General features: G+C 39.8%; 1 protein-coding gene and 1 long non-coding RNA gene across 8 annotated transcripts in view; both read left to right on the top strand.

Moving 5' to 3' along the window:
• Positions 1-17,089, top strand: part of ralgps1 (Ral GEF with PH domain and SH3 binding motif 1) — an 87,624-nt gene that overhangs the window by 51,293 nt on the left and 19,242 nt on the right. The window lies entirely within an intron of this gene.
• LOC113577274 (uncharacterized) lies at positions 14,159-15,730 on the top strand. Its single transcript, XR_003410612.3, has 3 exons — positions 14,159-14,391; positions 14,768-14,878; positions 15,042-15,730. It is a non-coding gene; the product is annotated as an uncharacterized LOC113577274 (long non-coding RNA).

Below are 17,089 nucleotides of genomic sequence, written 5' to 3'. Positions count from 1 at the left end.
AGTTGTATTTCCTTTAAGTATCACACTGTGCATTCATCTGGGCAATCCACAGCCTCTCACAAGCAGTGGGGTTCGGAGGCACTTATACTTTTTGACATTTTCGAATGTCAGTGCTTTTCTCTGGCATGAATTTCAAAAGAAAATTTAAATATTTCAAAAGATATAAGCAAAAACATATGGGATTATTGCATAGGTAATGAGGGACAGCATGTCAAATACTCTTTGCAGTTGTACTGCTTTTCCGAGGAAGGCTTTGCATCATTTAGTGGTAAAGAATTGTTTTGGTCAAGCAACTCAAATAGGTTGTGGAGAGTGCAGGTGTTACCGGACAGCTTCTAGCTCACAGGCTCTCAGCTAAAGTTTGACCTCCTAGAACTTCAGAAGCACTTTGCTTGCACAGCTAATGGAGAACCACTCTGCAAAATGTCCTGTTTTGAAACCTAGTTACACTTAACCTTTTATTACCTTTACATCCTTAACTACTGAACACTCCAGTTAATCTGTGGAATCATATTTTTATGTATATTTCTAGTAATTGTGAAATGTTTGACTGGCACACTATGCATTATACAGATTTTAAAGATTTTTGTAAATTATCAAGGGTTATCAGGGACAATTGGGCATATTATATAGGCATTCCAGCTAACTGATATGGAAAATATTTGGCAGTGTAAAAATCCATCAGAAAGTGACCTGACATGGGAAGAGAATTTTCTTGTGTCCTGATCTGGTATGATTGTCTGATCATGCATAAGGCTGCAGGCACAGGCTTCAGTTTTTCCAACCATGGAAAACATGAGCATCTGAGGTCATGGACCTTTCTTTCTCTTTTTTTCTCTTTTTCTCTCTCTCTCTCTCTCTCTCTCTCTCTCTCTCTTTTTTCTATGGTTTTGCTGGCAAATCTCTTATAAGATATACTGCTCAGTCACATCACTTGTGATTACAGTTGCTCTCACTCAGACTGTTTGTGATGATTAATCATGTACTCAGACAGCCAGTCCAGTTTGTGTTCCCAGTCTGGCATGTGCTCAGAGTACTGTCTTTCATAGGAACAGGAACCTGTTTTGCGTATTGTTGTTATCGCACCCAGTAATCTTCCTTCGTTTTGTTGAAGTTTTGATGTCTCCCCGAGAGTTGGTTCTGGGTCAGGAAGTAGATAGCCCTGCTGCAGTGTGTTTTACCTCAGATCATTGGTTTCTAAGAGCATAGCTTTTAGTGGCAACATGAAGGCCTGCAGATGAAAGGGACTGATTATAGCCAAACAAAATGAGGAATGAGCAGTGACATCATTCCAGCTGGGAGGCGAAGTGTTGTGGGCTTGTATGAACCACTTCTGTGTGATGTTAAAAACAATATAATGCCCTAGTGCACAGCAATAAAAGGCTAGCAAATAAGATTCCCATCCCTTGCCTAAGAAACACGCTGATGCTCGCATTTTCCATATAGTCAATAAACTACCCATTCACACTCTCTCTCTCTCACATATATATATATATATATATATATATATATGCCACTTCTTATATGTGCTTGCTCATTAGAGGCCTGTACCCAGATTCTCTGGTTTGTGATAAAACATGTAAAATGCACTATACAAATGTATTTGAATTTATCCTTAAAGAAAAAACACAAGTAACTGCATAGTGTGTGTGTTTGTGTGTGTGTGTGTGTGTGTGTGTGTGTGTGTGTGTGTGTGCGTGCGTGCGTGCGTGCGTGCGTGTGTGTGTGTCTATGTTTGTGCTTGTCTGAACACGGGTGCTTCAATTGTTGTAGGCTCTGGCCACATTTGAATGGTTGAGCAGGGCCAGTCCTCAGGTCCTGCTAAATAAACATTAATCAAAACAAGGCTGGTGTGTATCTGTTGCTACAAAGATGATGGATGTGCTTCTGTTGGCCTGCACTGACCCCTCTGTCCTGAGGCGTCATGTTAGTCACCCTCTCCAGCCTTAAATGACGGAAGCTGCACAGCCTGGATTGAGCCCTCCCACCTCCCACTCCATACGTGTGTGGCCACTAAGAAGCTGCCTGAATGGTCCGGATGAAAATATGCTACATTTATCCGCACTTTGGCAGTTACCAATTACTCAAATGCAACTTATGCCCCACACTCTTGCGCAACAGGAGTGAGCATGTAAGCACTCTTCTGACGAACAACAGAGATGCGTCCATTGACCTGCACAGCCTCAGTTTAAAGGATTATAAAGGGCTGGGTTTGTTCGAATATGTAGTGTAGGCATCAAGGTGTGTGTGTGTGTGTGTGTGTGTGTGTGTGTGTGTGTGTGTGTGTGTGTGTGTGTGTGTGTGTGTGCACGTGTGCTTGTGTATGGGTGTCTCTGTTTGAATTTGAATAAAGAGAAAGCAGCTGTGGATTGCCCAGTACATTTTGCAGGATTTTCCAAAGAGCTTCATAGAGTATTGACACATTGAGACCTAATCCATGTTTTGAATTATCTGTTCAAAACATTTGATTCTGTTTTCCCAACAGATGAATGTTTCTCCTCATAGCTGCTCTGGCCCTATGGGTTCTTCAAACCCACAAAGGCCACTTCAGGGCCATTAGCCTCCCCTCATAATGAGCTGTTAGTCACCATTCTTTTTTGTGTGTTTGTGTGTGTATATTTTGATAAATATTAGTGTATATCATTTTTATTGGTTTGCCTTTCATCTGCTAGTTTTATTTTCCTGCTATGTTTTCATGTGGTTCTTTTCACCTCCACATTTACATTTTAATCAAATCAAATCAAATCTATTTATATATCACTTTTTAAAACAGATGTTTTCACAAAGCAGCTTTACAAATGTTCAAGTCCAAGTCCCCAGTGAGCAAGTTAAGGGTGACAGTAGAAAAGAAAAACTCCATAGAGCATGAGGAAGAAACCATTAGAGGAACCAAGACTCAAAGGTGGGGGGGGGCATCCTCCTCTGGCTGATAATGCTCACCACAATAGTACCAATATAGACAATAAGGAGCAGAATAAATAATGAAAGAGATAAATAAATAAATAAATAAATAAATAAATAAATAAATAAATAAATAAATAAATAAATAGATAGATAAAAAGATGAAAAAATAAGCAATTAATGTCTAGTCTGCTTTTCTACAAGTCCTTCTCTGGTCCCAATGGTGTGCATGTGTCCGAAACCCATCCCACAAGAGAACATCCATCAAGGGCAACGGATAAATAGTTTGCTGGGGTGGAGGTGTGGTGGTCTACAGCAAGGGACATCAGGGGGTGGTGGGAATATCCATGGCAGCTGAGATGGTGCTCAGCAACTTCATGAAATCAGGGATAGGATTATTAGATTATTAGGCATGTCCAGGTAAGAAGGTCTGTAAATTAGGGAACTATAATGTGCAAAGATGGGTTCCAGCAGATCTAGCTATGACAGCATAACTAAAAGGAGAGAGCCAGAAGGATCCACAGGCATGAGGGTACCCTGGAATATCAGCACTCCGCCGATCTCATTTAAGAAACTTGAATGACAAAAGAGAGGTGAAGTGACAGCATCATAACATCACAGTTTACCCTCACTTTCAATGCCCATGGACCCTCAGATCTACACCTTTACCTAAGATGGGAATTAGTTAATAAAATGCCTGACTGTGCAGATGGGTTTTCAACCTAGCCTTAAATATTGAGACTGTGTCTGAGTCTCCAACATTAACAGGAAGGTTAGTCCTTAGTGTGGGAGCTTTATAGGAAAAGGATCTGTCCCCTGCAGTAGATTTTCTTATACTTGGTACAAGTAAAGAGCCTGCATCTTTTGATCTAAGCAGATGTGGTGGATCGTGATGCACTAGGAGTTCTCTAAGGTACTGTGGGGTAAGACCATTCAGTGTTTGTAGATCATTAGAAGTACTTTATAATAAAGAACACTGGCTGCTCGATTTTGAACTAGCTGGAGCTTGTTTAGGCACTTAGTGGTACAGCCAGATAGTAAGGCATCTTGAAGTGATAAATGCATGGACTAGCTTTTTTGCATCATGTGAGCAGAGTATGTTCCTGATCTTTGCAATGTTCCTAAGGTGGAGAAAGGAAGTCCTAGAAATATAATTTACATGTGCTTCGAACAAGAGACTGGGATCCATATTACTTCAAAATCTTTAACTGTTATTACCATAATCCCAACAACATTTTTGTGTCTATCTAGTAAAATGTTGTGATCTATATTGTCAAATGCTGCACTCAGATCAAGCAATATAAGGAAAGAGATGTAATCCTAGTCAGAAGCCAACAACGGGTCATTAACTACTTTAATCAGTGATGTCTTTGTGCTATGATGGGGGATAAACCCTGAATGAAAAACTTCTTGTGTCTGGTTCTGGTTCAAGTATGAGTTTAGCTGCTGAACTACAGCTTTTTCTAGGATCTTGGAAATAAATGGAAGGTTTGAGATCGGCCTGTAATTTGACAGCTGACATGGGTCGAGGTTAGGTTTTTTGATAAGTGGTCTGATTACTGCTAATTTGAATGATTTAGGTATGTAGCCAATGTTCAAGGAGGAGTTTATTAAATTTAGTACAGGTTCAGTTACTTCAGGTAGGATTTCCTTAAGAAACTGTGTGGGCAATGAATCTAGTAAGCAAATGGGGGATTTTAAGAGTGAGATCAGAGATGTACGCTCTTCGATAGGTGTAAAAGATTATAGAGTCTTTTTTGTCTTGGTTGTTCTGACCTCTAAGTAGCTGCCTGATGTCACATTAATATTCTGAATGTTATCTCTAATGTGCTTAGTTTTCTCTGGGAAGAAATTCATGAAATCATTGCTACTGTAATCTGAGCATTGGTGTCAGTTTTATTCCTAGTTAGATGTGCAATTGTACTAAATAGGAATCTACGATTATTTTTGTTATTTTCTATAAGGGTTGAGAGATAAGCTGCCATATTAAGTGTCTTTCTATACTTGAGAAGTGTTTTATACTTCTGTACTATTGTACCATTATACTAAATACAAATTTTTTGTCCCTAATTTTTTTATTCTTAAATGAAACATCATCATTCAGTGTGCAGTGAAATACTGATTCTAAGCATTCAGTCATTTGATCAAGTTCTGTGGTGTTTGAGGGTATCCTAGTTGCAAATGATAAGTCTGGGAGATTCACAATAAATTTAGATGCAGTGGCTGATGTGATCATGTGTCTGGTGTGGTAGTGAGGCGAGTGGCTTGATTAAAGAGGCAATCTGCGAACTCATTAATACATTCTGAAATGGCCTGTAGGTGCTGGTTAATGAGAAGCTGGGTGGGCTTCTTATCGCTGGCTCCATCATTTATGCTAGTAAAATTAATTTCAAAGGTCTCGAAATCATAACCAGCTTTCTGGTTTATGCCTAATGTGTCAGTATAAATAACTGCAATGCCGCCTCCATGGCCAGTTAGATGAGGGCATGTACGTAGCTGTAGCCAGAAGGACACGCTTCATTTAAAGCTATGTACTCATTTGGCTTGATCCAGGTTTCTGTTAGACAAAAATACATTACATTTATGTTGTTAGTATTTCATTCATCATGAGCGCTTTAGATATTAAGGATCTAACATTTAGTAAACCCAGCTTTACAGGAAAGGTGTGGGCAGTGAATCAGTTACTCTAATAGTAATTAGGTTATTTAGACATGTTTTCCTTTGTTTTCTGTATTTCTGCTTAGCTCAGGGAACAGACAGTGTCAATATGATGAACCTCATGTGATATCATGTTGCAACCAGCAAACAATTGCTTTAGCCTATTTGTCTGCTGCCTGGCTTCCACTCTGTATTGTCATAGATTAACTAGATCTGTCATAAGGACTGTGCTTATGGTACAGGAGAGCAGCTCCTTCCCTGGTAGGATGGATACCATCCCGCCCTAAAAGGCCAGGCTTGCCCTCGAATGTGGTCCAATTATCTCTAAACCCCACACTGATTTGTGTGCACCACTTAGACATCCAGCAGTGGTACATTATATCTGCAATATTATTTTTAATAATATAGTATAAAGTAGCCTTTGATGTCTAGTGGAAGTTGCCAATTTCCAGGTAGAATGTAGTTAAATCCAAGGAAAAAAATGATACACAGATACACAGTAAGGGCTAGTATGCCTAAACAGTGTTAGCGCGAAACAGTTTCAAAAACAGGAAGCAGCATCACATTTTATTCTTCTATCCTATTTAAGGATGAATATCTTTATTGTTTGATTAGATTGAAATAATTTGAAGTGTTTAATCCATTGATGTCATAAACAGGTCCGGTGAAGTATTTTTACATATAATTGTCCACTTTATCTGCCCTTGTAATCATCTCTAAAGAACTGAAAACTGTTGGGAAAGTGAACTTTGATCCAAGTTCTCTAGCAAGAGTGGTGATAAAGAAAACTGTATTGTTCAAGTGCATTATTTAACCTGAGCAAGGTAACCTCACAGGCTCAGAATTGTGCATTTTACACGTGATCTACCATTGGGAAAACAAGCCGGCACTCTCTGTAAAGTCTGTTCTCTTATGTTTATGTAATGGCCCACTCCTGAACTGAACTAAGGACATCTGTCACCTGTGTCCTACAGATGAGAGTTCACTCATCACATCAAAGGTTAAAGGTTTTCATGTAAAATCTAATAGATTCCCTATGCCTTTATTTGCAAGACAGACCTGCAAACATCAGAAAGAAAAAATCCAAAAAGAACAGATTCAGGTGCAGCTTTCACTAATTGTTTTGTGCAAGGCCCTCTGCCTCAGGTTTAATATATACAGTATCCATCAAAAGTTTTCAATATGCTTCCTGAAATGTCTTTTCTCATTTTTTTATAATTGATCAATTAAATAATCAATCATTTATTTAATATGCATCCTGTTATAGGAATTCATTCGCAAGTATAGAGAAACAACATATCTCTCAGACATACACAGGCATAAGTTTAAACTGTTTAAGGTGTAATCAATATAAAAGACCTGATATTCAAACTCATAATTACACTCATACTCAAACCACTATCACTATGCATCCCTGTATATGGAAACCCTTTCAGGTGACTAGTAGGATGAGATCAGTATGAGCACTTAATGTGAACCTCATTGTGCCTGAGATTCATGATTCTCTTTTTGCTGAGGACAGACCGGACATTGAATTTTTAGCTTTTATCTGCCAGCAGATATTGGATAAGACACACTGCCAAAGTACTTTACATAGTTTCCATCTCCTCAAAAAATGACTGCCTTTCAATTGCCAGTAACAACTGACTCTGTCTTCACTCCAGAACGTCAGATGGGAAAAGTGGACGTGTCAGCTATGCGTGACATTCTGTAGAAATTAGATTTTCCTTTTACCATTGAACATATTCCCTTGATTGTTGGAAAATGGTAAGATTGAAACCTATCATACTTTATTTTCCACTCGGGGTTAGCCTTGTCTGTTTCATTTTCTGGTATGTCAGTCACCACTGAGTGAGACCAGCTCTCTCTTGGCTTTCACTCCTGTCTTAAATGACAGAATGATATCAAGGTGCAATACAAGAGATGACCGTGCACACACCATGCTGTCTGGTTCACTGCAACCCTTCTGTGTCAGCATTGAGTGTAAAATTACAACTTTCTTCTTCCCTTCGAACCTTTTCCTCCTTCACTTTTCACTAGCTTTCTGAAGTGCATTCATTTGACAGCTTGTTCAGTATTGGGTGGCTTTTGGTCACCTTGCTGTAAGTCACCCATAGAAAATTCATAGCGTGAGTCACTACATTAGAAGTTCCACCAAAAATAGCAAACAGGCCAGTACCTGGTAGTAAACAGTGGCCGGCACTGGCCTTGAGGAGATCTGCTCCCATGGTGCCATGTGCGGAACCACATAGAACAGGGTGTGCTCTGTGAAACTGTGTTTGGGTTCAGGTCTGCTGCCATTCATCTGCAAATTGTTGTTCAGGTTTTCTTATGCTGCCAGAGAGGTACCAGTCCAGCTTCTCTACACTACATTCTGGTGATAGTAACTGACAGGCTATAGGAAAAGTACCAGCTATTAATGTGAAACCGTTTAATGTATGACTAGACATAGCACCAGTGTAGTGTCAGCTGTGAATACCCATGTAAACAATAATTAGGCTTCTCAATGTCAACTTTGAAGGTGTGGTACAAGTGTTTTAAAGTTTCCATCTACTCAGGAAAACAAAGCTTTTCCCACTGAGGATTCCTCCCAATCATGCGTGTGAAATGTGAGCACCATGTGTGGAAGTAGCACTAGCACAGTGTGATTCATTCTCCTAGAGAGTGGGTGACTTATTTGGTGTTTCCTGAAATTGTTTTTTTGGACGACCCTTTAGAAGGAACAAATGAAAGCTGCAGCAGGAGGCTGCCTCTCCGTAATGCAGTGGATATTTTACTTCAATACTGGACCTTTAAAAAACAAGTTAGTTACATTATGATTGGATGTTTTAAATTCAACAATCCATATTTATATATAATTTGAATATCTTAGATAACTAAGAAAAGTGATTCAAAGTTTTTTTTGTTTTGGGTTTTCTTTTTGTTGTTGTTGTTGTTTTGCAGCTTGGACCTTTAGTTTTTTAATACAGCTTTAAGCCAGGTCAAAGACCAGTCCAGTATGAGGTTACATCCTGTCTGCTATAGCACCTCATGGGAAAGAGATACAGCCAAGACATTGCGGTAATACACGCAATTCATGATCATTCTCTTTTTCCATACAACCATGATAAAAAAAAAAACCTCTCAGTACACAGTACACCAAAGAACTGAGGCTTGCTCTTCAGAGCACTAATCCTGGCTCATATCCTAAAAACATGCTATGTCTGTCAGTGAGTTTTGCGAGAAAGCCTCAGTGCTGATGAATCCTTGATGTACGCTAGCTAATACACCTTTCAGTGGATAAACACTAGCATCAAGGACTGTAACGGCTCCTGACCCCAGGGCCTTCTTCGTTTTTTTTTTTCTGCAGGACATTGTGGTTGTGCAGAAGTGTGTGTTTTGCTATGGACCATTAAGCTCCCCTCTCTTTACAGCTGAGTGACTAACTTACAGCTGAGTGGGCTAACGAGGAGGGGAGGTGATATAGGCAAGACCACCCCCCTGAAGCAGAGGTACACGGTATGTGTTTATTGGGCTTGAAACAGGCATGTTTTTCTTGGCCCATCTTAGCCCATGTGCCTGAAGAAGAACTAGGGGAACGATCTGAGGCTTCAGGCCCTCAGGTCTGAGTCCATCTCTTCTTTTTACATACTTCCTTTTTCTGCTTTGTTTCTTTGACCTGAGCTCACATGCAAAGACTCTCTAAGTATACTTAATTAACAGGAGAGTTTAATTATACGGGTTTCCTGTTAATCCAAATCCAGTGAACCTTTTTATTACTTTCTTGCTTTTGTTTGGGGTTGATGCTCATAGAGCAAACTCCTTATTTGACTATTGTAGACTGTAAATGACTAAACAGTCACTAATAATGGTTTTACAACTGAGTATTTTCCACAGCCTTGAATTTCATTACATTTACCTGACACTTTTATCCAAAGCAATTTAGAATTATGACTGAATATAACTAGAGCAATTGAGGGTTACAGGCCTTGCTTAGGGGCCCAAGAGTGGCAACTTGGCAGTGCTGGGGCTTGAACTAGCAACCTTGATTACTAGTTAAGTACCTTAACCACTGAACTACTTTTTTGGGAACTTGCCACCCCTCAGAAATGACAGAATGTAGCTGAGCAGTTAATCAGAGCAGTCGGAAAGCCTGCTACTGGGAATGGGAAAACCAGATTGGTCATCTGTAGAATGGATTGGAAGAGGAAATAACTTTGACCTCGTCACCTCTAACTCTTGATTTTTTTTTTTCCACATTTAAACTTATAGGTGCTGTGCTCGTGGATGTCATTCAGACGTTGCTGTTTTTTTTAATCTTTTGCTCTCATTCTTGTGGCCTCGCATGGTGTGATCTACTCTCTTTTTGTTCCCGGATTATTACTGCTTTTTTTGTGGGAGCTATGATTCGGTTATCATCATTGATCCCTCCTTGGAATTCATTCAAAGACGTTAGCTCCGGCGGGCTTTCCAGTGATTGGCAGTGTGAACAAGCAGCATGAATGACACAGAGCACTAGGATTAGAGATTTACGAGTGATCCTGACCTTCATACACATTGCTCCAGAGCTGTGAATGCTAGCACTTAACCATGGCATCACATCTTTGACTTTTTTCTGCACCTCTCACTCTGTGGCCTATAGCAATATTTGCGTTATTTGCTTTTTCATGGGCCTTTTCAACAGTTGTATGTGCTGTCTTATCCGCTTCAGTACTTTCAGTGAATGGAGTCAAATGCCGATAGCCTTTATACGGAGGTAATTGCAGTGTGTTTTAACACAGAGCGAATGAAGCTTCCCTGTTTCTTTAGAAGGTTATTATTATGGGAGTGCCTCCGCTGCTTGCCCACATCCCACTGAGGAGCTCTCCGTCTCCCTTTCTCTGCTCTCTGAGCGAGGGATCCCAAGCAAACAGAAGCCCCCCTATCACCACCCTAAGTACTACGGAAAAACCAGGAGCTACGGTACCACGGCCAAGCCGACGTCGCGGTGAGCCAGTGTAGCACAGACCTAGTGTCTCACTGCGAGGAGCTCTCCATTTGTTATTGTTTCCCATGTTCTGCAAAGCCTGTAATACCTTCCATATTAAAGCATGCGTCTTACTCAGTCCTGGCAGACGTTGTCAGACAGACTTTATTTCAGGGGTCGCAAACCATAGAACCCACAAAAAGAAGGTTTTTGCCATTTTCCATCATGCATGGGCTAATGTGCTACAAAACCACCCGTCTGGTTTTCGACTATCACTGACGAGCTGTGCAATGTTTCCATGGACATTTCAGCGACCCTCTGTGTTCACAGGGTTTTTGATTTCCTCTTGAAAGAACATTTCCTGTACTCTCGATGAGAGTGGGTCCCAGTAGGTTCCAGTACAATTATCATGAATCGACCATGAATATTTATGATGTTTAAGTCAGTTTAACCAACTTGAAAAACATTGCCATGATAAATGAATATGGAGTTTAGTGCAGTCCTACTTATCCAGTCATGCTAATCCAGTCCTTCTAATCCAGGCATTCTATTCTCCATAAAGATGTAGAGTATACTTCAGTGCTGCCTTCTGTACTGAAAGATAGTACCTGTATCACAGTTATACCTAACTTGCATAACTATATATGCAGTTGATAGAATCTAAACAAAAGCTTTTTTATTTTGTTTAATCTTTATCCTCAGAGGCCCAGCAAAGCCTTGGAGTGGGCTGAGAGCTTGTGGAAAATCCAGCCCTACTCTAGAGAGATCCATGAGCTCATTGTTTTGGCAGGACTACACATCCTCTGCCTCGCTGCAGATCTGAACGGTAGCTTTAACTACGTCCAATGGTGCACACGACCCTCCACTACAGAGACCACTTCAGGCTATCACTTTACTTTTACTCTTCTTTCGTTATATGTCAGCTCAGGATAACATGTATCTGGGACTTGACGTCTGGGATAACACTGAAAGTTTTTTCCCTGTGTCTTAGAGCTGATAAAGTGAAAAGCTAAATCATTTACTAAAGGTATTAAATAAAACAAAATCGGGTTCCATGTTCTATCCTTTTTACACTCTTTTCAATGCTGAGCAGCTTGCTGAGAGTCATTCATGAGTTAGCAAGGAAACTGCACTCTGGATTATGCTATTAATGAAGTGAAAATTACATTGTCATTTATGTGCTGACTAACCGATGCCATCACAAATGTTACATTTTATCTCTGACCATTTGAAGCAGAACTTTTAATATGCTGAAAAAAGCTGGAAACAGCACGCTAAGCCTGTTCACCTAATGAAACTTTTCATTAGCTTGCCTTCTGCCAAACTGGCACCATGAACAGTAGTCCTCCTGTTAATTTAAATGCAGAAATAGCTGTGCATGGGCCAGGGGACAAACCAAAAGTATTTTCCTCCATTATGTATAGAGACCCTTAATGAGGAAATTACCTGTAATTATGGTCTAAAAGTTACTTCAAAAGCATTATTATTCCGTTCTTATGCACAGAACATTTTAAGTTATTTCTCATCCAACAGCTGGTCCTGATTTACAGTAACATAACATTAAGTGAAAATTTGTCAGAACCTGTAAGGAGGGAATGATTTGCTGAATGTGTTTGTAATAATATTACAGAATGCTTTGTCTTACTGGAAATCTTCCATGTGTTTTAAACTACGCATTTTCACCAACGTTTATGAATTTTTGCACTATACTTTTTCATTACTTCCAGCTGGCCTATCAGCATTCCTTTTGCTCTGTTTGCTGCAGTGAAAAGCACGAAACACAGTTACATAAGGCCCTTTGTCATAACTTCCATGGACAGTGAGAGAACGTGTTCTTATTTTCATCTTTCTGTTTGTGTCCTTTAAAACCCCTTTGGGCATAGGCTAGTCAAACATGAATGCGTACAATGCACATTATTAGTCAACTTATTATGCAGTACTGTTTTCTACAAATTCTATCAGCAGATTCAGGTAGTTTGAGGAAAGCCTTTCACTGCTTTAGATTGCTAGTGTAAATCAATGGCCTGTAATCCTATAATATAAATTCATGAAACGAAATAAAACAGTTTGAGGCTTTCATCACTGGCTGTGTGCAGTTTTATTCTGGCATAAGCATGAAGTCCTACGTAAGTGCTTCCCTGTCCTTAAATTGATCTCTGATTTCTCATTGTGTAAACTATTGTTGCGCAATCACTTTTGGCCAGTTCAACTTGTTTTTGTTTAAAATATGTTTTTGGCCGATGTGAGTTTTTCCTCTCTGTTGCATCATGCTGTTCATTGAGTGAAATGGTCTTGGTTTGATCTTCTAGCAGAGGAATCACTTTATGCATTCAGCCATCTTCACCACTGTATAAACAAATTATACACAAAATCTCAATGTGTGAGTAAAATACAAAATATACAATTCATTTGGGTTGTTCTCACCACTTGTAAGATCAGTATTAGATCGTTTCTGTCTTTAGTCTGTTATCATATACTAATGACAGGAACTATTAAATTTTGAGAGACTGTAACATTACTGGCATCAAAGCAGCTGTTTTTGGCAGGGTTGTTCTGGTTGTGTGCGTTTTGTGGATTTTGGTATGTGCACTAGGATCCTAATGCAGATCCAGCCTCGGCCATCCCAGGTGTTACTGCAGGTTAGAGACCCCCAACTGGAAAAGCCCCTGGGACAGGCACAGAATCCACCTGCACCACCCACATGCATGAGCTCACACTGCTGGAATGCTCCACGGCTTCCACGCAAGGGGTCATGGTCTCGTCACCCTCCCCATCTGTGCACTAGATGATAAATATCAGAAAGATCCCCTTGGGCAACAACTGAAAGAGCTAGCCATGCAGTTAACAGCCGCCTGTGCTTAAACGCTCCTATAGACAGACGAGCAAGCTCCACCCGCTACGGCTGCCTGCCTCGGGTATTCGCCCCATTCGTCAGCAGACGGCAGCATCCCAAGCTTGTGCAGTGTGATTAATAAAAGCCGCTTGGATGTAGGAAATTTGTTCCGTGCTGAGTTAGAGGAGAACTTAAAATAACTGAGCACACCATTAGAGACTAAGATTTAAAGAGTGTTATTACCACTCTTAACCCATTTCAGCTGTTGGTGATTTAGGAGTACACTGCGCAATTGATGGGGATACTTCAGCTTCTGAAGCCAAGGCTTTTGCCTTCAATACAAAGCATAAAACAGTTCTGTCCTGTGCCCCAGCGTTTTCTCTCACAATGTTTTTGAAATCTTCTCATTTCCACCTTTTGGTATATGTTAAAGGTGCTGTTCCCTTGATGACCAGTGCACTGGCAGAGGTCTTGGTCTTCAGGGGGGTCTGTGTTTTCTTCTTAACTGCTGCTTAGCTTGTCACCACCATTGAAGTGACCACAACCAGCCTTGAGTGCTGTTTTTTTAATAGCCCTTCTAACTCAGTGCAGAGCAGGAGATTCTGTTCCTTTTATTGCCATTATACCTTGCCTCATGCTCTGCTGAGTTCCAGAGCTGAATTCAGCTGTCTGTTCACTTTAACAGTATTCTGGTTGTCCTATTTGTATCAAATGACTTGTGAAATTTATAGTTTCTTAGAAGAAAAAGGTTTTGTTTCTACAACTGCTTCAACAATTTTCAAGAGTCGTGCTTTATTGCATGGTACTTTTGTATGTGAACTCTCTAAAGTACGCATTCTAAACTTGAAAGTAGATCTCAGAGCCCTTATTTCTGAGCTCCATCCAAAATGTTTTGTGTATTTATAGGCCAAAAGCTGTAACCCTCTGCACGTCAGCATGGAGGGTGGTCATATGTGATCAGATTTCCCTGATTTATATTAATACATTACAGCTGATGGTACATGTCAATCTCTGGTCTTTCTAAGACAAGACTGAGAATTTTATTATAGAAGAGGTGCGTACAAAAACATTCTCTTAATACTGCTATTGATTTAGGCTGTTCAGATATACCAGACTGTTTTGTCAGAAAAGAAAATGTTACCTTTGTATTCAAAACCTAATGATAAGCTGTTGTAGATGAGTTTGTGAACATAAATTAATGAGAAAATCTATTTAATTAACTACATAACTATTTATTTTTACCTTAAAATTCTAATAAGGTCTGTACTGATTTGAAGTGAGTTTCATCTCATTCTATAGAAATTGAACCATGAAGTGCTTTGAGGGCTTTTTAAAAGTCAGTTTGTAAAAAATTAAATATGTGTGTCAATTTAATGGCATAAATCCTAAAGTCTGTAAATGTCCTCGACCATAATGGTAATTGATTTTAGGAGCAGTAATGCACTGGCCAACAGAGAGAATGTGCTACCTTCTCTGTTCAGATGGAGAGCTGTGGTAGAGGTCTCCTTGCTCTCTGCCGAATTCCAGACCTGAGTCCAGTTGTGAGTAATTCACTTAAAGGAATGCTGGCACTGATCTTTGGAGATGGAGATACTTTGATGTCACTTTAATTTTTTGAACGAGGCAGGCATATTTCCACGAAATATTCAGTAATTTTTCCCTCTCTATCTCTGTTTCTCCCTCTTTCACTCTGCCTGTATCCAGAAGGCATGGTCTTCATGAAAACCAGCCATAAGTACACTATTTCCTGGAAGGCCAGCTCTTATTCAGTATATCCCAGAACCAGCATCCTGCAATAAACCTGATGTGTAATTGTTTGGAATTATTTTAGTGGCCAATATTAGTCATTCTCTTTGGGGGTTTTTGTTTTTGCTTTTTAGTGTATTTGTTTGGTTTTTAAGGTCTCAAAGACTTCCTGTGTTTCTGTAGTGGTTTTGTGTGCGTCTGTGCATTTGTGTGTGTTATGTCTGTGCGTGTGTGTGTGTGTTATGTCTGTGTGTGTTTTGTGTTATGCCACAAGGAACAAGCCCAGATGCTTTGTGACTCATTTGATTAAAACTATTTTCAAAGGTTCAATGTTATAAAGCTAAAGGTTAATTATTATAAAGCTTCTGAGATGCTCTACAAGTATTTTTCATGTTTGTTGGTTTGTGCCGATCCCTCATTTAAATGTTTTTTTATTTTTTTTATTTTTTTTAAACAGCTGGAGTCTTTTACCAACCTTCCACATTTCTGCCATAGACAAGTTCCACTGAACTGCATCAATGTTCTTACAGCCGAGGTTCTTACAGTGAACCGAAAGCTCTAAAGTTTATTTATATGTGATAAGGTACCTCTCATTTCATGGATTTTCTCTTTTTTGGTCTTTGAAATCAACATTTCCTGTAATCAAACAGTGTCAGAGATTACCTTGGGGGAGTGGGTGGTGGTGGGGGCATTCATCTTCCCCTCTAAGATTCTACCATACAACCACACCCTGAGCTTTGCTTGGCCAGTGTCACATGCATATTGGTCTATTTCTGTCGATGCAAAGGACAGCTTAAGTGTCCTTATTGGTTTACTGCTCTGTGGGCTTCATTGTCAGCTGTATTTCATCTTTGTTGTGATGGGGTATGGTGCAGTCAAACACAGGCTTGTCCCAAGTGCAGCTCTGTCTGACTTGGTCAGATATGGATTTGGTGGTCAGTTTATTGACTTTTCAGGTTTTCTTCTGTGCAATAGCAGATTTTTCCAAAAGTAAGAAACAGACAGACAAGGTTGTGATGTGAAGTCCTGCGGCTCATAAAGAACTGTTATTCTATTCAAAAAGAGGAATAATAATATATACATATCCTATAAGTGTGAAATTGATTTCACAGTACACAAACACAGTCCATTAATGGGTAACATTAATAGCTCCAGTGATCATCTCATGTTAAAGTGATCATTTAATGTTAATGACATTGTTGAAGGCAATGGCCAGTGAGCACCATAAGTTGTTTTCATCACTTGAATTAAGCTTTTGAGCTACTGATCACATAGAGTGTATGGCTTGAATTCTGAAGAGATCTATCTGTATGTTTTTTCTCATTTAGTTACCTTTTGCCCACTTTCAGGTTGCCCAAAATGTAGAGGTCTAGCATTCGCTAACCCTTTTCTAAATCTTATCTCCAGTCCACACATTTTAAATGTTAACACACTTCCTTACTTCTGCCATCAGTAATAACCCCTTCAGGCTGTGGTATCTGCAGCTGCTGACTAGAAAAGTGTTCAAAGCCTGCATAATCAGAAGCAGGGCACAAACGCACAGGCCGGGGCAGTCAGGAGATGCCCTCGCACACCTCACGAGCCCCGGGGTAACCCTGACAGCTACACTCCAGCTTGCTATGGTTCTTTTACTTTCTACTGTTGGTTTTCAGTTAGCAGTAGGCTAGGAAACACTTGAGGACGTTTCTCATGGCCAACACTTAGCAGTGTTTAGTGGTGGGTAAACAAGGGTTAGGGATTAGGGGCAGAAAGGAATTTGTCTTGAAAAATATTAATATGTGAAAATCTCCATCAGCCCATGCCATATATCGAAAGGACTGGGTAGTGGTAGCAGTGTCAGTTTGAGTTCAGTGATTCAAAACTGTTAACATATATGCATACTCCGCCCACGTGTAAGCAAAACCTTCAGAGTTATCCCTTACTATAATTAGAAGTAGTTCTCTGTATATAGCATTATATGTGCTATTTTAATTACTAAATAACTACAACATCCTTTTTCACTTCTC

This window comes from Electrophorus electricus, chromosome 20, assembly GCF_041902795.1.
Source record: "Electrophorus electricus isolate QZ-2024a chromosome 20, ASM4190279v1, whole genome shotgun sequence".
In the NCBI taxonomy this organism is placed as follows: domain Eukaryota; kingdom Metazoa; phylum Chordata; class Actinopteri; order Gymnotiformes; family Gymnotidae; genus Electrophorus; species Electrophorus electricus.
Note: the sequence above shows the minus strand (reverse complement) of the source record. Positions and strands in the feature narration are given on the sequence as shown.